Raw genomic sequence first — 24,206 nt, 5'->3', positions numbered from 1 at the left:
TTTCTTCCTCAATTCTTGGCTCGTAGAAATCGAGTTAAAATAACTATAGCCAGGAGCAACAAAGGTAGGTCCAACTGGCTGGAAAAATATAATACGTGGTCAAAATGGTAAACTGGCGAAAAGGCGTATATATAAATCATAAAATATAATATATAAAAAAAGAAAAAGAAAACAATTATAAAAAAGATTATTGAATAAAAATTAAATTTATATTTATAATAAAATTTAATTTAATTATGTACACATTATATATTTATTAAGATTGTATAAGATATTATTGTATAAAATTATGTTTGCATTATATTTATGTATATCTATTGTAAAAAAATTCAATTGTAAATTACACGTACAATAACATAAAATTTCATTAAAATCCCATATTCTCTTAATTGAGAGAGACTTCTTAATCGAAATTTATTAATAATTCTTTTGGTCGTGATAGACTATCAGCTACGGTTGATCTAAAAGCTTCTAATAAATTTTATATTGGACGTAGGTATATTGGACATTTTTGTGTAATAAATTATTTTGTACACTATTAAATTTCAAATTATATGTTCTAATAAATTGTGTATTCTATTTTGTAAAATATATTTGTAATTATATTGTAAAATATATAATTAATTTTATGTGTAGTATAAAATTACTTATATAATATGTATTTTGTAACACACTTTATAATATACTCTCTTGTTAAATGTTTTATATTAAATTTTATATCATAGTTTGTAATATATATTTATGACATAATTAATTCTATGTGTAACACACATATAATACATATTTATATAATACATATTTGTGTATATAAATGTATTACAAAATATAAGGTTTCTCCTCAGAAAATGCACTTTGAGATACATAAGGGTTTTTAGTGGATATACCACTTTTTATAGACGGGGAGTCTCACACTCCCTCGCTAGGCCGAGGAGTGCGTAATGCATTTTCTCCTTAAAAAAACCGAACTGGAATAAAATATAAATAATAATCTAATAATAATTTAATAATAATCTGAGAACTCAAAGAAAAATGTGTTGAATAACATAACATCTAAATACATTTAATATGCTGCTATAAAAACTGTAGTAAAAATTTATGACTAGAATGGAACATAAATTTTTCTTATTTTATAATGCTAATTATATATTATTTATAGATATAAGGAAAATTATCTATATTAATAGAATCTTTTTCTATGATTTTTTCTGCTGTGAAAAATTAACTTCGCGATGAGAATTGTCCTCTCTGTGATAAATTCGGTTTTCCCTTTCTCTGACTTATTTTTTTTTTTTTTTTAGGATATATCTTTGTCTTAATTGAGTCTTTGTGTTAATTGAGCTTAAGTATCATTCATGATACTGACCGTTTAAAAACGTTATTACATCATTACATTTACAATTTTTTTTCGGTCACTTCTTTTCATAAAACTATTATGACGCTAAGTATCTAATATCTACTTTTATAAAAATGGATTATTCATTCGACTTAAGGTTTTTGACACTGATGAGAGTCCAAACAAAGACAACGTTTGTTATTTGCTCTTTTTAAAAATTTTTCTAAAATCTTATATCTCCTACTGCTTTTATATAATAATTAAAGATCTCGCAATTATAAAAGTCTTCAACTACATAAAAGGTCTATGCATTTTTGAGAATGTAGCTGAATGAATAAAATTTTCGTATAATTATAAATAACTCGTGCAATTTTCTTCAATTAATTGTCAAACAGCCAGTAATACAGTCATCAATCTTCTATTACCTTTGAGTCCACTTGACAGTCATGAAATTTACCCAAGATTAACGATCTTTAATAATATCTTATCGATGCTAAGAATAAGTTGCCCGTATATTTATAGTCTCAGGCTTCTTTCTGTTCTAACATTGCTATACGATTTTGTCATGGAGAAAGGAAAAACAATAGGAGCACAGAGTGTAAAGAACGCATATAATTCAAATCTTTTTAAATAAAAGAACGCATTTATATAAATGTTTCTTCTGTCTTGTTGATAGAAAATTAAAGAGTAGGTAGATAAAGCAAGGTGCTTGAACGAAAAATAATTCTTAGCTTCTCTATAATATTATTTTACCTTTATTTATTATTATTTATAATATTATTTAATCTTTATTTATAATTTTCCCGTTACATTTCTTTTCGGTGTGTAATTAATATAAATTTATAAAATACAATTATTTTTACTAAATTAACTTATGAACAATTTTGTTAGCACAATTTTTTAATAAACTCAGTAGTTAATTTATAAGTTGCTATACTATTTCCACAAGAGATAATAGCGTTTGTTGAGCTTTGAAAAACTCCTTAATAAAGTTTTACTTATTCAATGCATTATTCTACATTCTTATAGCTAAATAATAATTATAGCTTAATATCTTTTACAATTAATTTTATAATTGGAATAAATTTTAAATAATAATATATATATTTATACTAACGATAAAAATACTCTATAATAATTAAATAAAATTACTTCAATCTTGCTTTAGTTAGATGGGTTTGTACAAATATTTTCATTTGATAATATTGTCGCGACTTTTTATATTTAAAACTGTTTTACACTTTTATATTAAAAAATGTCCTGTTTCTTTAATTTTTATCACAATAATTAATTTATCTCTTACATCATTATCAAATCATTTTTCTTTAAATATTTAATTATTTCAATATTTTTACATAATAGACATTTTTAAATTTGCATCTGGTATATCTAAACCAACATCAATTGATGCATGTCAATTAAATGTTGTAAATTTTTAATCATCAATAACTAATTATATATCGAAATTTTTAAAAATTTTTGACATTACTAGAAAAATCCTGAAATAATTATCATGGCTAATTAAATTAGCTAGACAAAGACTGGAAATTTGTTTATAACTTCAATGATAATTTATCGACAACTGTAAATTCTATACGGTATGACTACGGTAGACTAAGTTTTGTGCGCAACTGAAAGATGGCGACTGTGTGTCCATTTAAATATTAAATCCATAATGCTGTATGACCAAAGTTATTTTGAATCAATAAAAAATTGCTTTAATTATATCCATAAAATTTCCGGAAAAAACACTTTTAAAAAACTATTATTTTTTATTCTCACGAGTTCTAACTAGGTAAAAAAAAAGACAAAAAAACACATAAAAAAGGTTGTTTCTTCGTATACATACATATATATATATATTTTTTTTTTATTGCTCTATAAAACACATACATAGTTATAAGTAATAATAGGACTCGTAAAATCGTCGAATAGATGATAACGTCGGCACTTCTAAAAGCCTGATAGTTGTCAAATCATAATTCGAGGCAACAAGTGCTAATTCGACTAACGGATCGAGAAACGGCGCTTTTGGCAACGCTCGTGTCGTGGAATTTCACGAATATCCCACGAGGAGTTCCCCCTACGATCGTAACGCGCCATCCAGCTTGGGCCTTTACGATCGCTCAACACATTGCCTCTCATTAAGGTGTAATTTATATGAGAGAGACAGAGACAGAGTTACCACCCGCGGGCTTTGATAGTTCGTGGCTTTGCGTCGAGAGCTTGCGCTTGTAGGAGAGACTTTCTCATATAGGAAAAAAATTCATAAGATTCTGGAGATTGTCGGCAAAATAACAGGCAGCACTCGGAAATCCATGGGATACGATAATCCGACTTGACGTTCGTTATTTCGTTCCGCCGCAGCTCACGGCAATCATTTGGTTCCCTGTACAGTTCCCACTGAGCGGCTTTCGGTACACATCCAATTAATAACCTTTTAATTCCATGCCGAGCCTACTGAATGCTTCTGTCACCGGGAATTCAGTAAATTGTCGCGTTATCGTACTTTACAAACTATGTGAGGCGTATTAATAAATTCTAGCCATCACTGACAATAAGTGGGAAATTATGCGTTAACCGAACACGTGTTGTTATATGTCTATAAATTCGTTATTTTTACTGTATTACATTGTGTATTTATGTATATATTTGTATAACGTAACATATTTTTTTATGTCATATAACATCTCTTTCAATCAATTTTATACGGTATCTTTTACAAATTTGTGTGAGTTTATCATAATTTACCATCTTGCTGTATCATAATTTATCATCTTCTTAATTTAGACTGGATTTTCTTCCATCGAAAAATTATCATAATTCTCACAAATATTTTACAACTCATAATTCATAATGTTGACTAATATTACGTCAATATTAAAACTACAATCCGACATGCTAAATCAATACGACACTGCATAGCAAATATTGCGTAACTCCTTGTCGATAATCTCGACTTACAAAGACGTACGTATCTACGTCAAAAGATTAGAGGACACGATGATAAAACTTTTTTTACATTTGTAAAATTGAAAGCGAGATATAGCTTACATTTCTTGCGAAAGAGAATTTAACGCGCATATTCTTACATCTTGCGCATATTTATGGGTGCGTCGCCATTATCCTCGGGCGCGTCGAGGAAGACGCCTCTGGCGGTTCTCACCAGATGACGTGAAAGAAGACAAGACAACGGTAAGCCAAATACATATGACGGTATGTACTCACTTCGGAAACAGTTATACCTGCGCACGTACCAACGACCCTTATTTATGTCGTCGTCGCAACCATCATCGACGCGACCCTGCACCGGTCGCTATGTCTCTTTCATTTTCTATCTATCTTCTCACTCGCCCTTTTCTTGCCCTTCTCTACCTCCGCATGATTCTCTTCGTACATTATCGGGCGGCAATGTGCTTTTACGACGTATATCAATGGTCGGGAAGATCCATGGAACGGCGATGTTGGCAGGTAGAACTCCGCACGCTTTGGTATGAGGGGCCCAGTGACAATGCCGAAGATATAAAAACTTGCGTAAAGCTGTCCCACTTATTCACGAGGACTCCACGATGCTGGCTACTCGTGCTGAATAAGGCACAATAATCTTTTATTTATCAGCGGCTTAAAGAGCGATCTTTCGCCGTTGAAATTGAAGCCGCTCCGAAAACTGAGACTGTCTTTTGCCGTTATAAGATTATAGATAAGTGTGAAGGTGCGAGAATGGAAACCGTTTTCTGCCTATTGGTAGATTCAATTACAAGACTTAATTGCGCGCTCGATCGCTTTGTGCAACTTTTGCCGTACCATTATTATCAACTCCTTTTTTAATTACATGCTCAATTACGTGTATTCGCGCGAATGGTATGCAATTCCGCAACGTCGTTCACGCTAGCAAAACATCGTGATACGTGAGACGAATGATAACTTTGCACGTTCGAGATTATTTAGCCGACGTCTTTAGAAGTCTTTAGAACGAACAATATGTTTTTGTTATTGTGAAAAACGATAATTTGAAATTAAAAGACGATTAATTATTTTATACAAAGTTTTTTAAAAAATTCAAAATTAAAATTTTATACGTAACGTATTCGTCTTCGATATCTCACGATATCAATCATTTTTCACAAGAACATGTGCAATAACAGAAGGGCATCTTTTTTTTTTTTAAAGATTTTCATGAAGAACGTAGTTGTTCTGACATATTTATCTCGTGTTTTAATCACAGTAATAGCATGTCAGGATGTTAAAATCATTTGTTATTATAACGCGTAATTGTAATATTTATGGTACAGACGACATGATTCGTATAATGTTGTGTTACACGATGTAGACGATGCAGCGTGAATTGATTCGCCGACATAGATCTGGCGCGGTTGATAAGCGGCTTCGGCCTCTTGCTTTAGAAGCTGATCTCAGACTAAAGGGTGGGTGTGGACGTCATGGACGATCTTGGGGCACCGCGCCTATCTCGGAGAGCCCACCTTTTCCAGGAGGACCGCAGCCCTGGGCCCCGAATTCCTGCTCGACTATTACGTGCTGAAGAAAAAAGGGGAAAGAAAAAGAAAGACAGAGAGAGAGAGAGAGAGAATCGAGAGCGGGGTCGGCCACACGAGCGCGTTCTCTCCATTAGAATTACAAATATACGTGCCACACGGCACGCGCCCTGGGCGCTGAACTTGGTCGTAGCTTAATGTCAGGCATTTCGCGAGAAATACATCACAAACCCCGCGGCTCGGAGCGAGCCAGTGTATGTCTTCTCTCGTCTGTCCCTTCGTTCCACGACCCCGAGAAGATGAACGAAAGCGGTTGCGGCTCTCAGAGACGCGAGCCCCGAGTGGCAGATGCCAGATGGTGAAGTTCGTTTTCGCGCTTTTTTGTAAATTAGAGAGCGTTTCGCCAAGTGGCCAAGAGTCCGGATGCGCCGAATGCATCGAGCGAACGAAGCTGCTAATTTTTTAGTGCACGCTAGACTATCGTACAATAGCTGAGAACTAGCTCTTTATAATACGTATAATTTAATATATAATTGCTTTCTATTAAGATTTGAGAAGATTAATTCCAAAAAATTAGAGTTTAATAAAAATATGAGTATGAGTGAATTGAAATTGACGCTCAATATTCTTTAATAATTAAGATCATATGGATCATGCAGCGTTTATTAATAGAGTTTCTAAAAGTTTCTAAAGTTTAAAAGTATTCTATTTACTTTTGCGAGATTCTTCCAAAATTAGAAATTAAAATATGTTAGGCATATAAAGGAAGATTTACTCACGGAAAAAAAATTTATTAATAGTAAAGAGTAAGTTATTAATAATTTTTCAATTTAATAGAAAGTTAAGTTAAAAATTTTCTTTTAAGTTCTTTTAAAGATTTTTTCTTTTGTATATAAAAAAGATATGTTTCTGACATTTTATTTATGTATTTTGAAGCCCTTAAAAAGACGCTACCTTGAAGCTGAAAATGAAATACCGAGTATATATATTCCACGAAAACATGGCATTGATGGGAAACACGTACACATGCGTGCGGTATATATTAAATCGTATTACACTTTCGAATTTGTGTACTTTCCCATGAGAGGGATAGGAACACACGCGGTGAAAGGAACAGGACATCGCTCTTCACGCATGAACTCTTCTCTGTTCGAAGTATCGCTCATCGAAATCAGCAAATAACGACGGTATCGGTGGAAAAAAAGAAACGGTAACAACGACGTCGCGTTGTCGATTTACGATGCGATCGATCTTTCGCCGCCGGTTACGAAAGCACACCGCGGTTATATTCCGTCGTTTTTACAATATCGAAGAGGGGAGAGCACGAAATTCCATCACGACGGCCCGCAGATCGTCCGACTAGATGATTCGCGCGATTCCCTTCGGGAGCTGCCGGCAGCAAAAAATCGCTATCATTCTTAGGCTGGGACGATAAGGCCCTTATTTGCGGTTCCCACGCCCGCCCATGCACGGCTCCGTGTATACACACGTGGATTTTTCGACGCTCTTTTGCGCGCTATCACTTATCGCGATAGTCGACACTGGCGCACACGAGACACCAGATTGCGTCGACGGGGACGATCCCCCTTCATCGTCTTACTTGGCTAAGACAGTGGTTCTCTTTCTTTTCTTTTCTATGAAGAAAAATATGTAACAAAATACGTACAATTGTTATTATTTATTTCACTAGGTAAAAAAGAGTCGATTGAGCAGAAAATAAAAATAATAAAATTGTAATAAAGTTTCTAACAGAAATTTTGCAGAAATAAAATTCGCAATTTATATATAATTGAATATTATGTCAGGACCTTATTATAGCACATTGTGCATAATTTTTAAATAAATGTACTTTATTCACAATGAAGATATTTTATTGAATATTGTTTGAATTACTTGTAAAAACAAGGCATGTCGTTTGAGTTTGTTTTCAAAATTAATGATTAATAATTGACCATCTTGCAAACAAAAAATGTATGTGTTAATAAGTATCAATTTTTAATTAATATTAATAATCATTCGATTGATTAGTTTAATAATACATTTTAATTGTTATTTGTAATTATATGTCATTCAATTCTGATAACGTCGCGATTTTAATCGAATAGTAAACAAATATTACTATAATGTATATTAGCATATCAAAATAATATTGATATTCTATAGTAATAATAAAGAGTAAAAATTAGCCGCATCTTAATATTATTAAGCCTAGGAAAAAAATAAAGTAAAAATATGAACATTAATAATAATATGAGAGCAGCAATAAAACAATTGCGTACAAACGCAAATAGCGTACAATTTTATTAATCTTGAATTTAATCGCGCATAAACATCAATAAGCACAAGAAATTACATATTTATTACTTTATTGCATAGAAAATACTTGGAAGCGACATTTCGCTAATAAGTGAATATACAATGTGCACGAGTGGCTCAATTATCACGTTTATTAGTGGTGTAACATGCATTTTTTTGTGCTTATCTCTCTTTACATGCAATTATGGAACTTTTTTCACGACGGTGTGTTACCAATATAGCATCGGATTTTCTTCGGAATAGTCTTGCAAATTTCAAAAGAAATGCGCTAGAAAATTATCATGCCGTAAAAAGAAGGATCAACAAACGCACAAAGTTCAATTAAAACAAAACAAACTTGCGATTAAGATTTACGATTTTTTAATGAAGTCTCTTAGAACTTGCGTCAAACTCGCTCCAATATTGTTCCATGTAAATCAACTTTGAAGATGATGCGTCTCGAGAACCGGCTGCCTCTCGGAACGATCGTCAACGACGAAAAGAAGCACGCAAATAACAACTAAGACTTAATTACCCAGGCACAGGGGTCGGTCCGGAGGTATTCCACGTCATTACGACAAAAATCATTTGTGGGCGCTGCTGCTCTCCGGCTTTCTCTCGTCTCTCGAGTGTACGTATATGATTGGACTCGATGCGACGATTTAATTACCGGTGTCTGATATCACATTCTCCGCGCCAACCCTCGATAATTAATCGACCGCTTAATTGATTAATCGGTTAATGGCCGAGCGCGATCAAGCATATACGTAAGTCGCGCAGATAAATCGTGCAAGTAATGCTGCAAGTTTTATCGTCAATCTTCAGGCTTGAATCTATTTTTTGAGTAAACAATGTGACGTGAACATGAATTTGCTGTTCGGCGAGCTGCGAAATATCGATAAACGCGTTAAAACTCTATTTAAGTTGCGACAGGAGGGATGGACATTTTCGTCGCAGAATCTAGGTGAATCAATAAAATGTTAAATATACATATATAAAATATTATTAGAATAATATAGAACAATATACCGTATTTATTCCATATATTTCATTTATTCAAAAACAGAAGAAAATTTTTTTTTTTTTAATATAACAGTGTAGCATTAAAGAATATATATATATATATATATATATATATATATATATATATATATACAGGGTGAGTCAAAAGTATGTTATAAAAATTTATGAGCGTGTTCCTGGATAAAAAGGAAGAACAAATGTTCATATGAACATATGGTCGCAAATGCTTTGTTGTCGAGATAATGGACATAAATCAGCAGTACCAAATAATGCTTTATTTGAACGTTTACAATTTTGTTATTGTTGTTAGTGCATTGCAATGCATTTCACCATATGTGAGATGAATATCACTCAATTCTTCAAATGTAAACATTCTGTACACTATCACAGTAAATCAACGAATCAATACTACTACTGCTCGTTTAAATTGTCTCAAGTACAATGACTTGATTGTAAATACGTTATCTCTTACTGTACAGAAGTACAGAGGCCTATCTAACAACATCGTTCCTCTTTCTTTCATAATAGCGTTTGTTTGTAAACAAAGTGATTCGTGTTTTCGAACAACTGCGCCAGTCATGCGGACGTCGTGCTCAAGCATGTTGAAAATGATGGAGGACACGTAGAACATCTCTTATAAACAACAATAACAAAATTGTAAACGTTCAAATAAAGCATTATTTGATACTGCTGATTTATGCCCATTATCTCGACAACAAAGCATTTACGACGGAAGAACATATGTTCATATGAACATTTGTTCTTCCTTTTTATCCAGGAACACGCTCATAAATTTTTAAAACATACTTTTGACTCACCCTGTATATACGCGAGATATTATATAATTAATTATATAAAACAAACATGACAAAATATTTTATCAAATGTAGAAAAATTACTGGGAACAGGGATGAAAGGAAATTGTTCGATAATTAAGAAATAATTGAACAATAATTTTCATTAAGAATTTAAATGTAATATAAGAATAGTCATCTGAGGAACTAATATTCAATATTCTCAGAGAAAGCTTTCATAAATTACGATTACAGGCTTCTACATTTTAATAAATTGATTTCTTATGCAAACTGGCATCAATAAAATCCCAGAGAAATATAATTCTGTTCGCAGAAATTATATATGAGACTTCAGAAAAACATCTCATTTGCAGATAGATCGTGGAGAGAAATCTTGCTGTAATATCAACTTTGCATCACACGAGATCTCATCGTGCGACGCTGGGCTGAGTAAGACACGACATTACATCAGGGATTTTTCACAGCGGTGTGCCGCGTAATTATACAGCAGCAAACTTTCGGACACTAGTAATTATCGGATTGTTCGTGTGTCTGTCGTCTGCACTCCTTGTCCCCCGCGTATTTTGTCCTGGTGGCTCGCCAGTATTCAGTCGAGATCCGATCTCGTGGTTTATGCAGAATTCCCGATTCAAGAGTTTGATTACATCGCGGACCCTTCGGCTCCTGCAGCCGGAACTAGTTTAGCAGTTGGTTTACATCGACCATAGGACGCGACCAAGTCGTTTACGTTCGCTGTACTGATTACAAACCAGTTTCGAGGAGACGAAATGCAACGTCGAGAGAAGATCGATAAAATGAGTCTGCGTGTTTCGCGTCCGATTTATCACGCATAATACGCCGTTTGTGATCAAAAACAGTACGTTCTGCTGTTAATTGTAATAATAATTAAACGACGCGATATCGCATGTAGCGCGTTACAACAACGGGAAGGTGTTCATCTTCTATCTCTGCACGTGCAAAAATTGTAAACGCGAGCATCGATCGCATCTTATTGTTAGTTAGGGATCGTACTTGTTTTGTATTTGCAATTTATGCACGAAATATGCGCTAACCAGGATGATATTTCATCACACAATTCATATTAACATATCGTTATTGATTATATGTACCTATCAAGATGCACACAAACGTTGAACCGTTATTGAACATATATTTTGTATGATTGTTACAGTGCTTTCTATTTTATAATAAATAATGATTTTGAGTCTTTAGATTCAATTTTCTGTAAACATATTCATAATGAGAAATCCAGTTAAAATCTATCTAATTTGCGATAGAAAATAAAACAAATAATTATTCATAATTTTATGTGTTGCACATTTTTATATTTTATGTGTATATGTATTTTATACATGCATTTTAAGGAGGAACTACATGGATTATACCTATATTAAAAGTTAATACATTTAATATATTTTGAAATTCATGAACTTGACATTACCCAAAATTTTTAACTTGGTAGAATATAAAATTTTTATAATTAATTTGTAAATTAAACTATAGATTTGTTCTAAAATTTGTTGTAAAATATAATTTCATATCATAATCATAAATATTATCTTATATCGAATTAACTTTTTTGTAATGATTGCACTAATTTTAACTATATAACACAATGATTCATAAAAATAAAAATGTTAATTTATGTAATGATACAAGAATAATTTAATTTAATAACATAGAAAAAAATGAATAAAAGTAAGATAGTTCAATAATGTTTTATAATTTAATAATTTTTTTTATTATATCATAAAAAATATAAGTATATATTATTAACGTAGCAATATTGTACATTAAAATTTTTAGTTTTAAAAATTGGTAGTTATCAATCGATTAGTAACACATTTCAGTTGCTTATTCTCGAAACTGTGAAAATAGTATCGCATACGATATTTTATGAACTAGAATATTGCATAACGTAAATTTGTATTCTTGAATTTGCACAAGTCATTCGTACACGATAAATATCGCATTTAATATCGAATGAAGTCAGATTATGCGAAAAGAAATTTCACAAATTTCACATGTAAAATTTAAGTAAGTTTTGAGAGGAAGAGTCAAAAGAAATACTAAAGAAGTGTGTTATTTATCATGTAAAGTATAAATACTTTCATTAATTTAGAAATTTCTCGAAATATTGAAACAACAACAATAAAAACAAGATTATATAAGAGATTATCTGCTAGTCCTGTCCGATAAAAATTTTATTAAATTATATCGGTGAATAAAAGAATTGCTGAAAATTTAATTAATGTTGTGTCAATACCTTGATTGATTAATTTCACTAATGGAATAGAATCAGAAAATGTTATTCTGTTAATGTTCAGTTGGCAAATTACAAACATATAAAATTTAAAACTCTTTAAGAATATCTCTCTAGTCAAAAAATCAATTAAAAAATAATTAAAAAAAAAATAATATTATTAAAAAAATATAAATGACATAAAAATACTAAAATCACATGTAACTAAGTATATTTTTAAAACATAAAATATATATTTAAAACACTAAAATGGAATTTCTTCTACCAAAATAAATTTTTATAAAAATGGTATTAAAAATTAACAGTAAGTATAAATTATTGGCACGGAAATTACAGAAAAGTCCAAATATGTTTAAAATTCTGTATGATAAAAATGGCATTAGAAAAAATAATAATTTCACTAATGGAATTTAAAAAAACAAATTTAAGAAAAAATTATTAATATTTAAAAGTTATTCCTTTTTAATTTTGCTAGCGATCAAATTATATTAAACAATTATATAAAATTCAGACATAAACAGAATATACAACACCGACATACGTAGGGCGGTCGTCTATTAATAAATAACATATATGTATATATATATGTTTATTATTATACATATATGTTTATTACATATATATATATATATATATATATATATATATATATGTATATAAGTAACATATGTGTACTTAATTTATTTAAGAATTTAATTTATTTAAGAATTTAATTTATTTAAGAAGATTATTTTCCATTTACATAGATGTCATGACAATATATTATCTATAATACATTAATTAAAACAGTATTATATATATTTTATAAAATTCATAACACACCTCCTGAAGAAGTATATACGAGAAAAATATTGCGACGAATCGCTGAATTGAACCCGAGACATTTAGTTTGCCGGGTGCTCTTACTTTGACAATGAGATATACAAACTTTATACTCCGTAATATATATTATAGTATATAAAACTCTAGATTTCCAATTATTTTTTCCATTGGAAAGAGTTGCATAAAATGCAGTCGAGTTTAAATTATCACGAATACATTACCATAACTTCGTTTCAGGGAGATTCATATTTTATTTAATCAACATAATTTAAAAATTTTAAAATTATATCAAAATGTCAGAGATGTTATCGATCTAGGTAATCTGTTATTATTTGTTATTATTATTATCATCGTCTGACATTTGTTGGTTTGCTCCTTTCTTTTGACTGTCTACAATTTTATATTCTTATTGTATAAAATAAATTAAATGTTATTTTCTATTTTTTCTACTAAATTAAACAAACTTACAATTTCTTGTACATTTTGTTCCATAAAGCCAGTGGCCCTCATGAAAAAAATCTCATAGTTATTTCGCAAATCTTTTACAAATTTAGCATTGTACTTAAAAGTACAAAAGAATATAAAAAATAAAGTGTTCTGTACAATTATCTTCTAAAGCAAAATAAAAAAGGGAAAAATTTTTGCGTTACCATCTATTTACATCATACTTATCTCTACATGTTTTTTTAAAAATTTGGTAATAATATCATTTGATAGAACAAAGTTTTAGCTTTAAGAATCTGTTTTCTTGAATTGCAGTACGATAATTTTTAATGGAGTTATGAGCAATCAAAATCAAAATATTCATTTTTTACTTAATCCGCGATAACTCAGTAATAAAAAATCCTGTAAACATTAAAAAAAGAAAATTTGTAGAGAAAACTTTAAGTTTTCACATTGAAAAGTCGAAAATTTTCGCAGATTTTTTTTGGACACGTGACAGGCTCATAAAGTGAGAAAAAAATTTCTCATTTTGTCGTAGTTTTTTATATGTTTATGTTTTTTATACGTGATTTATAAATTATCAAATTCACAGAAACGTAAAAATAATAGTGAGTTTTCGAACGTAAAGATTTTAAGCTTTCAAATCTTTTTTTATTTAAATTTTGCTTATTTTTAACGAAGTTACAGCTGTGGCTGAATTTTACTTACATACCTTCTTATAAAAAATTAGGTGTTCCTCTAATTTGTATAAGAATTATATATATATATATATATATATATATATATATATATAAATTGCATATATGTATATTATAAGTAATATATTGTGTATATAATATATATATTTATATATGTATATATATAATATATAAATTTTTAGATTCTTTTCACACAAATAAAATGAAGATCTAGAATGGTCACGATTACTCAAGTTTCATGAATATTAATTTATAAAATTTAAAAAAAAGATGAAAAATTACAATTATGAATATATGATTCTTGGTAAGAAATGCAAGAAGAGAGGCTCGCTGTGAGCGACGCAGCGTCTGTCTGGCATTTGTCCGGGTAATTACACGAAATAGATTCGATATCTCGATGTCTCCCAGCGAGGTTCCGACCTCTATCTCAGCTGGTTCTTCTCTTAACAAATGTCCATTACGGTTGTCTTCGTCGACTCCTCCGACTTTTCGTGCTCGCACTCGTTGTCGGTTGACGTGCTCGGGGGCGGTGAGGGTCGGAAAGAATGCCGCCACTCGTATTAGTCGCCAAAGGGTAAGAAGGGTCCGGGGACTGGTTGGAGGCTATCCAAGGCACAGAGGGCCCCCGCTGAGTTACTAATTGCAATCATGGTCAACAATCTGGTAAGGCAAGAGGCCAGCGGATGTATCGGCGAAAGGAGCCTGAGTCAGAAAGAGTTCTTCCGCTAAGAATTAAGCCGCGTGCACAGTGATTGTTGAAATGAATCTATTTACGTCTTTACGTAAATTTGCACTTTTATGCTTGATTAAATTTACAAAATTAAAATTCTTTTACATGTAAAGAGTAATAATAAGACATATTACAATATTGAAATTTGTATACAGTAAGATATATTGTTTCAATATTAATTTGCACATTTACATTTTAAATTTAATTCTTTAAAAATATTTAATTAAAATGTGCTCTCTCGCATATGATATTTTTTTTTATATAACATGGTTTATCTGAAAAACAACTATCAAAAATTTACATAAAAAAAAAAATATTCGAGTTACAAGATATAGTCTTATTTTGAAAGATCTGAGACTCTTGTATTGTATTTTGTATAATTCATACTAAAAGATCAGGACTTTTACATCAATGAATGACTGTATTAAAAAGATTAGCGAGCAAAATTTAAATATCATATTAATCTGTAATAAGCTAATGCAATAAAGTGTACGCTTTCGATGACGGACGCACAGGTAGTGAAACGTACCTGCAGCCGGCAGCAGATTGGCCGATAGTTCGTACGAGCTAATGGATGCTCACGATGGTTACTAATTGGGTAGATCGTCGCCCGTCGATATTGCAACTGGCACAGCCGGCAGCACATTCGGCCCGAGAGGGCTCAATGGAATCTCTCTATCGGCGTAACTGACGTCGGCTTTTGTATGACCGCGGCTCTGCGCGCCTCGGAAAAACGCGCCACTGAACGGCGGTTCTCTCTTTCGTAGCCGTCGAGGGCCCTTTGCCATTCCATCGATTTGCCGAGATACGCAAACGGCTTCCAGAAATTCCACCGCAAGAACATTCGGCTACCGTCGCGGCTCTCGATTTGCCGAATATGCCGATTAATTCTGGTTCCCCGATGCCGTACTTGCATATCTGCTTTTAACGCCGGGCCGAGATGCATCCTCATTAACTCTTTGCGGCGTGAATTCTTTCCTTTGTATACCTGAAACGTTTTAACCGCGTCGGGTTGGAATAATATAGTATACCTAATGATATAATGTATAATAATACAATGTATATAAATGTAAATTGAAAGGATAACTTTTTATCTTAACAATAAAATTGACAAGCAATTCATGAATTAATTGATTGAGTAATTTTACAGTATGTTTATATATATATATACATATACTTATATTATAATGTGTATCGATCTTTCTTGCTCTTTATTAAGAACACTTATTATTCTGAGATTGTTTATTTCAAAGCATTACATTCTTTTTAATGAATAACAGTTAAAAATGAATAATTGAATAATTTATGGCTTGTTTTTAGACATTTATATCACCTAACCTAACGGTGATATAATAAAGATTTTCTTTTCTTTCTATTCATACGTTATTCGAGATTCGAATGTGTATTTATCTTGATTAAAGATATCATCAAGTTGCTCAAGATACAAGACGTAAACGTGACCGATGAAATTGATATTTGTTTTGATTCACTCCCGTTTACTTTCTCGACAAGAACATGGCAAGCCATTTCAGTGACAAGTGCTTATTTAAAGAGCTTCAGTCCCGTAACTTACTTAAATAAGATTGTTTTGGAAATTCATCTAATACGTTTTTAAATCTTTCTTCAGAGATTCTTCTTTCATCCGAATTTTAAACTAACTTGTAAGATATATTTTGTAAAGTATCAAAAAAAATATATATTTTAAAGTATTGCACCGGGTCCCAACCGGAAAAGTTGCCGGGCCTTTTAGATACATACATGCGTAAAGTATGTATAAGATTTTACCGTAAAAAAAGCCACGCAAGCCGAGCGATAACGCATCTCCGATACCAATCTAGCATGACGCATGGTGTCCTCCTGAAGAATTTATGTTCGTCGAGAGTATTTATTGCCGACGCGGCGTCCGCGGCGGATCTGAGAAGATGCTTTAAAAAAAGAAACGACAGAGAAAGCCTGTACTTGTTAGATAATTTTAATTATTTCACAAATTGTATTAACCTGAGGCTATCCATAAAATATAGTTAACAGAATATAAAGTCGAATTTTGAATTATAATCTTGCAAGAGAATCAACGATCTGAAACGAGAGATACATTAAAGATCCATTACAAGCAAGCGTTAATGTTAGGACAGGATAACCGCTAATAAGCAACGCTACCAGACGGATATCCCGCTTCTCGCCAGAGGTATTTTCTCCTCGACAAGAGCAGTAACGTCCTTGCGGGTCTCGGCGAACGGCCTCGAGAGGAGAACACTCGCCAGGTTTCCGGGCTGTATAGGAGCGACGCGATGCACGACGATGTGTGCCAGACACTCTCGCACACCTAGGAATTCCTGATTCTGCCCACCTTGACTGCCTACCCACGAAGTGTCTGCCTGGAAGCGCAAACCCGCCGGGGTCTTTCTCGCGCGCGCGCGCGCGCGCGGAAGATAATCGCACGCTCGCACACACGCGAAAATTCGCGATTGAGCCTCGCGCATGGGCACGGCTCCAGCTTCCTGGCATCTCTTTGTTACAACTACCATCAGACTATTTATAGTTCGTGACCTATACCTATCACACGCGTTCGCATACGAATATTTGTAACGCTGATTTCTTTCCAAAGCAGCTCGAAATTCAGAAAGTATGTAGTCAACGCACAAACAAATATTAAAATTTTTTCTTTAGGAATAATATAAAATAAGTATTTTGATATTGAAAAAAGAATATAATATTCTATACCATTCCTTATTTATTATACTACATACATACTTCTAAATTAAAGAAAAAAAAATTATTTCGACTGTAGAGTTATCAACAATTAGTTGTTACTGTTTTTATTGTAACATTCTTCTTTTATAATTTTAAATAATACTCTCGCATGAGTATAAAATCAACAGCATTCGACAAATATTTAAATATTAGAGTAATTCCGAAGATGATCAGACGAGAGAGATAGTCAACGAAAAAATATAGGGAATTATTTTCCAAATAGTAATACTTCTTTTAAGTTTTTATTATCAGAAAACTAATTTGTTTTGTTAATTATTAAAAAAATTAAAGTTTATCAAATCAATTGTAGTTTTAATTATAAAGATTTTCAGTTGAAAACGAAAAAATCTATGACCACAATCCTTGAATTTATCCTAATATACTCACGAGAAATAGATATAAAGAGTTATATCAATAAAAAATAATAATATAATTTAGGAAAAAAAATGAAATTATGTAACAGTATTTTTTAATCATGGATCAATTTACTGATATATTTACATCATATGAGTAACACACCAAGGTAATTGAAAATTGAGAAATACTGATCTCTAACACCTTTTAATCAGGTTAGTTGTTACAAACGATCTAGTCTCAGGAGATCGATTTGAAAAAAATAGTAATGCGTACCGTCCTATGCGCACCGTGTCCACGCACTGTGTTCGCGAATACATTTTTCGCGTTTAAATTATTGCAATCTTACAGTGTTGTAATTACGTCGCTGTAGCCATTATGTTAACACGGTGCTTCTGAATGATATCAGTGTCGCAACAGTTTCGGGCGCGATATGACTCGAGGGACAGTTATTGAACACGATCGCGAGGAATATAAAATCTATCATTACGCCAGATAACTATAACCGGTGATATAGTGCGGAGCATAAAATAGCGGACACGTATTACGGCGCTATTACGATAACTATTATATATTGTTACGACTCTCTAACAGAACCGCCCGCGCGCGAGGTATCGAATGGCTCGCTCGCTTCATCAGGAAGCGATTGTCGTCCCAGCCGCGACACGTGGGACGAGAATCGTCGTAGGAGCGAGAGATCGTCTGGATAGACTTTCACTGGCATTTTCCCGGTGTTACCACCCACCCGCACCGCGTGCACTCACGCACGCACGCATGCACGCGGCGATCAACGAGAAATTACGACTCGCCCGTTCTCATCGGCGATATATCTGTCGCGATAAATAATGCATATTGTAGACTTTGCATGAGCGCTTTAAATTTGAACGAAGTTGCAACTGAAATGCATATCTAATAATCCCTTAGTAAATCGTCGATTTATCACCGGTTTTTCATCGTTGTTGGACCACTGGCTTTCGCGAAGTCATAGGCAGTCATTAGCCAAATGGTACGCGGTTGACACATTATAGATTACAGATATAGACTGTCATATATACATAGCTTCAAATTTATGTAGCGTAATAGCTCTACAAATGTAATATAATTCGCATTTTTGTGTTAGAATATTACAATTAAGAAAACACATACATGATAAATTAAAAATATAATTTAATTTCTATTTAATATACATGATATAAATAGGAAAAATTTTCTATTTATACCAAGTATTAAATCGCATCTAATCATCTCGAGATATAATAACGAGACAGGCTTATTTTGTCGAATAAGTGCGTTGTTACGCATTAGTGCGTTTTGTTATCGCAACGTAGTTTATGATATCAGATATCATTGTGGTAGTATATCAATTCCACTTACCGCAATGCATACCTGCAGGTGAGCAATCCTTTTCTAAAAAATCTGTGACACCTCGAACTTGAATATATTGAAATGTTGAAGCCTCTTTTTTGCGATGATGATTGGATATCTTGTTCGTGTGCTTTATGTGCTTCATTCGGATCGTTAGCATCTGTCAAATTATGTCATGTGAATTTCGATAGTTATATAATAGTTTGTGTGATAATAAAGGAGACAAAGAATAGGAAGGGAAAAGAGGAAGAGATAAGGAATAGAGATAAAGCAGAATAGATATATATTTAAATATATTTGTGTGTAATTCGATTGAAGGGGATTCAGAGAGAGCAATATAACAGAGAGAGAGAAAGAGAGAGAAAGAGAAAAAGAGGGGAGGAAGGTATTTATGTATATATGTATGCATGTATATATATGTGTATATATATATATATATATATATATTTATGTATATATGTATGCATGTATATATATATATATATATATCCATATGTAGAGAGAGAGAGAGAAAGAGAGAGAGAGAGAGATATTAAAAATGAGAGTAAGGGAGGAAAAACTGAAAGAAAATGAAATGGGAGGAGGAAGAGATTGAGAAAGATATTCAAAGAGAGAGAGAGAGAGAGGGGGAGATGGAGGGAGAGAGTGTGTATGATTGAGAGAGAGATAGATATATATAAATTCAATTTGACAGCGTGTGTGACCATACAGGGTGTCCCTAATTTAAATGGCAAAACATCAAAAACGTGTAGGGGACCGAGAAACTAAAACAAAAAGTCGTTTGTAGATTTGCTCGTTTTTGCTCCATTTTGGAGAAAATCGCAAAAAGAAAACAAAATAAATTTTCGTATTTTTACTTCTTTATTTACATTTTATTCATGTTATCATCTATTTAATGCAGATATTGTTCAAAACGCTACCCTCTTGCAGCAATGCAAGCATTACATCTGGCACTAACTGCATTAATTGCAGCTAGACATTGTTCTGGTAGAACTGACTAAAGACTGATTAAGGACTCGTAGGAGAAAACAATAATATAAACAAACAAAAGAATGTAAAGGATAACATCAAGTGCTTACATATGTAAAAAACGTTGAAGCAGAAAGTTTATTCGGTGCCAATCAACTCAAGAGAGCAATTGACAATAAGAGATTGAATTTTTGTGATTTTCTCCAAAATGGAGCAAAAACGAGCAAATCTCTAAAGGACATTTTATCTTAGTTTTTCGGACTCTTACACGCTCCCGAGGTTTTGCCATTTAAATTGGGAACATCCTGTATAAGGAATAGCGCGCGCCTGTGATGTCTAGTAACTTACGGATTTTGGATAAGTCGAAGTTACAAAAGATTTCCGACGGCAATGTCGAAATGTTCGAAAGGTTTTTTTAAAACGTTCGTGTTGTCGAACGCGTTTAAAAAATGTTTGAACAAGCACGAAAGTCATTAGGAAGGCGTTTCGAGCTTTACGTCGGATTTGATATAAACGTGGATTATTTAACGAATAACAGAAATGACGTAGATCCGGAGCAGTTCATTACCAAAAAAGGATTTGAAATGAAATAAAGCAAACATGTATAAACGGAATGTTTGAAAATTATTTAAATTTGAAATATATTAATTTTACGGTTTTGCACATATCTACGATAATTCGCAAATTATTATCAATGATTTATGATATATAATGAATTTTGTCTGTTTTGTTCGGAAACCTTAGGCAGTTGCAACATAAGTTGCACAATATTATCTTTTCTTTTAGCCGTCGATTTGTCTTCGGCCAGACAAATATCTTTGATCTTTGAATAATCGAAAGGATAGTATTTGTTCGCTAAAATATTGAAAAATATGCGAACCATGACAAAGGTTACGTTTTCCATCTCATACATAATGGATTTGTACGGTACGTGAAATAATACGTGGTACCAATACAGGCAACTGTAAAACAATAGTAAACTCATACGTAAACCAGAGGTTTATCAGAATTGCTATCGAACGGAGTTCATAATTTAGCAAATACGTACCAAGTGGCCGATTCTAATAGAACTACAATAATGGGATTTGGTCGTGTTCTGCAGCTTGCTCGAAACTTGTTTAAAATTATTAGTCTTTTTCGAAACAAACGACGGCAATTGGCAACTCTATCATGTTCTACATTTATATTTTATTTATTAACATTGATAAATTAGATATATACAATAATTTCATCCATCCATCCATCATACATTTAATTAATTTTTTTCAAATAAATTTTTTCTTGTTTTTTGTTAAAATGTATTTCATGCAAGACGAACATTTTGTCGATCTGCATCTTATTTATACGATTTGCGGAGTAACAAATTATTTGAACGAGCAGTTTCCTGGATGTTGGATAGGTCAGTATGGCCCGATACGTTGGCCCGCAAGATCCGGTCTTAATCCTTTGAACTTCTTTTTATGGGAATATTGTAAAAAAATAATTTACAAAACGCTTCCCGAGGACGTCGACGATTTGGAAACAAGATTGCGACATGCCATTTGGAATGTCGAAAAAGAAGTAATAGAGAACGTCCAATTGAATTTATTGAAATGTATGAGAGCTTGTATTAGGATGGATAGTGCTCATTTTGAGCACCTATTATAAATTTTTTTACGTTGAAAATTAATCTTTTGATTTTGATCGCTCTTTTCAGAGCGACCGACACATTTATACGTAGAACATCTTGTTCGCAAAACATAATAAAAAAAATATAACAATCATTTTTCTCACGTCTCGCAAGAAAGAAAAGGCGAAACGCGCGTATAATGTTAAATTATTTTCTAAATTAGCGCATTCACATACAATGCAAATGCTTCGATTAATCGCAAGACATAGCGTCTCGCGGATCTTGCGTCAATCACGTTCGGCAACGCCGCGTGATTGTTATCGTCGCGTCGCGTCGGCGTCGACGTCGCCGCATTCTGTTATCGTAGACTATTGTCGTCCGCAACGAATAATGTGCGCTTTCTTTGCATTTAAAGTAATTTTTAATAATTAATCGGTAATTGTGATTGAGTGTTGTGATTAATAAATAATTTTTGATCAAGTCTGAGAGAATTTTCTCTTAGAATTTACCCTGAAAATCATGGTAATCATGGGACAATATGACATGGAAAGAATTTTATGAGAATTTCTCTGATTAATATTTATCATATTAAAAATAATAAAATCATAATAAAATATAAAATGTTGGATTAATTTTACTATGCAGTTTAGTAAAATTAATCAAACATTTTATATTTTATTATTGTGATAGATATTATTATTTTTATCGTAATAAATATTAATCAAAAACGTTCTCATAAAATTTCTTTCATACCATATTGTCCCACGTTTACCATGATTCTCAGGGTAAATTCTAAGAGAAAATTCACTTATCTGTGTGTGTCAAAGTCGATACAATTTCTAATAGAAACAAAATTCATTTATTATTCGGTATGTCACGGTGTGTCAACGTCTCGTTGCGAGTCTACTCCAGTCGTATATAATTATCCATTAAAAGACATAAATATTTCTACAAGGTAAGAATAAGAGAATGAGTGAGAGAGAGAGAGAGAGAGAGAGAGAGAGAGAGAGAGTGTGTGTATGTACATACACACGCACACACATAACACACATCGCGTGTAGATAACAGCTGATCGCAACCAGCGCCTCGCGTAATCGCCCGGATCGGATAATGAGTTGCGCCGCTCCTGCCTACCGTCCGTACGCGTGCCGTAATTCGCTGCCTAGGTATTTTCTTTTATAACTTTAAAACTAAGCTTCGGACAAAATTTTTCCATAGGAAATGTCGTATTCCTGAATGAATTCTGAGACGATTTTTCCTATGGAAAAATTTTGTCCGAAGCTTAGTTTTGAAGTTATAAAAGAAAATACCTAGGCAGCGAATTACGGCACGCGTACGTAGATATGTATATATATATATATATATATATATATATATATATATATGTACACATATATACATACATACATATATACATAAATACCTCTCTTTCTCTTTCTCTCTCTCTGTCTCATATCGCTCTCTCTCTGAATCCCCTTTAATCGAAATACACACAAATATATTTAAATACATACCTATTCCACTTTATCTCTATTCCTTATCTCTTCTTCTTTTCCGTTCCTATTCCTCTTCTCCTTTATTATCACACAAACTATTATATAACTATCAAAATTCACATGACATAATTTGACAGCTGCAAACGACCCGAATGAAACGCGCATACCTGCAGGTTGGCAATAGTTATAAAACGTCGAAGGCGGGTGAGTATCGCGATTGACGGCTTAACAGGAAGCAATAACTCTCAAAAGATTCTTGGTTGTTTAAGATTTCCACGTATACGGATGAATGAATTTATAATCCATGATGAGGCTCGCAATTATTAAGGAAAGGCTAATTTGAAACTCACTTTTTCTTTATTTAATTAACATCGATTCTTATCTAATAATCTTATTCGCATTCTCTCTCTCTCTCTCTCTCTCTCTTTTTCTTTCTCTCTCTCTGTTTAATTAAGTCTTGTCATTATTTATAAATTTATAGACTAACTAGTACAATCATACGCTTCTGTAAAAGAAAAAAAGTATTGTTAACTTATGACAACTTATAATAGAAGTGAAAAATTATAAAATTATTTATTTATTAAAAATTATAGTTATTTATTAAAAATGGTACTTTAAATAATAATAATTAAGAATGTTGTTTTTTTTGTCAAAATTTATTTTTAAATTATTTTTTATAATATTCTATATTTTAATTTGTATTATATTCTTACGTTTAAATATTAATTATTTTTTAATTATTATTC

General features: G+C 32.2%; 1 long non-coding RNA gene across 2 annotated transcripts; it reads left to right on the top strand.

The window, feature by feature from the left end:
* Positions 1–4,257: 4,257 nt before the first annotated feature.
* Positions 4,258–11,384, top strand: LOC140666786 (uncharacterized). Of its 2 annotated transcripts, none has more exons than XR_012046854.1 (3): positions 4,258–4,528; positions 8,571–8,752; positions 10,317–11,384. It is a non-coding gene; the product is annotated as an uncharacterized lncRNA (long non-coding RNA). The 2 variants fall into 2 exon arrangements; XR_012046850.1 differs by having other exon boundaries at positions 10,313–11,384.
* The last annotated feature ends 12,822 nt before the right edge of the window (positions 11,385–24,206 follow it).

This window comes from Anoplolepis gracilipes, chromosome 1 (genome assembly GCF_047496725.1).
Source record: "Anoplolepis gracilipes chromosome 1, ASM4749672v1, whole genome shotgun sequence".
In the NCBI taxonomy this organism is placed as follows: Eukaryota; Metazoa; Arthropoda; class Insecta; order Hymenoptera; family Formicidae; genus Anoplolepis; species Anoplolepis gracilipes.
Note: the sequence above shows the minus strand (reverse complement) of the source record. Positions and strands in the feature narration are given on the sequence as shown.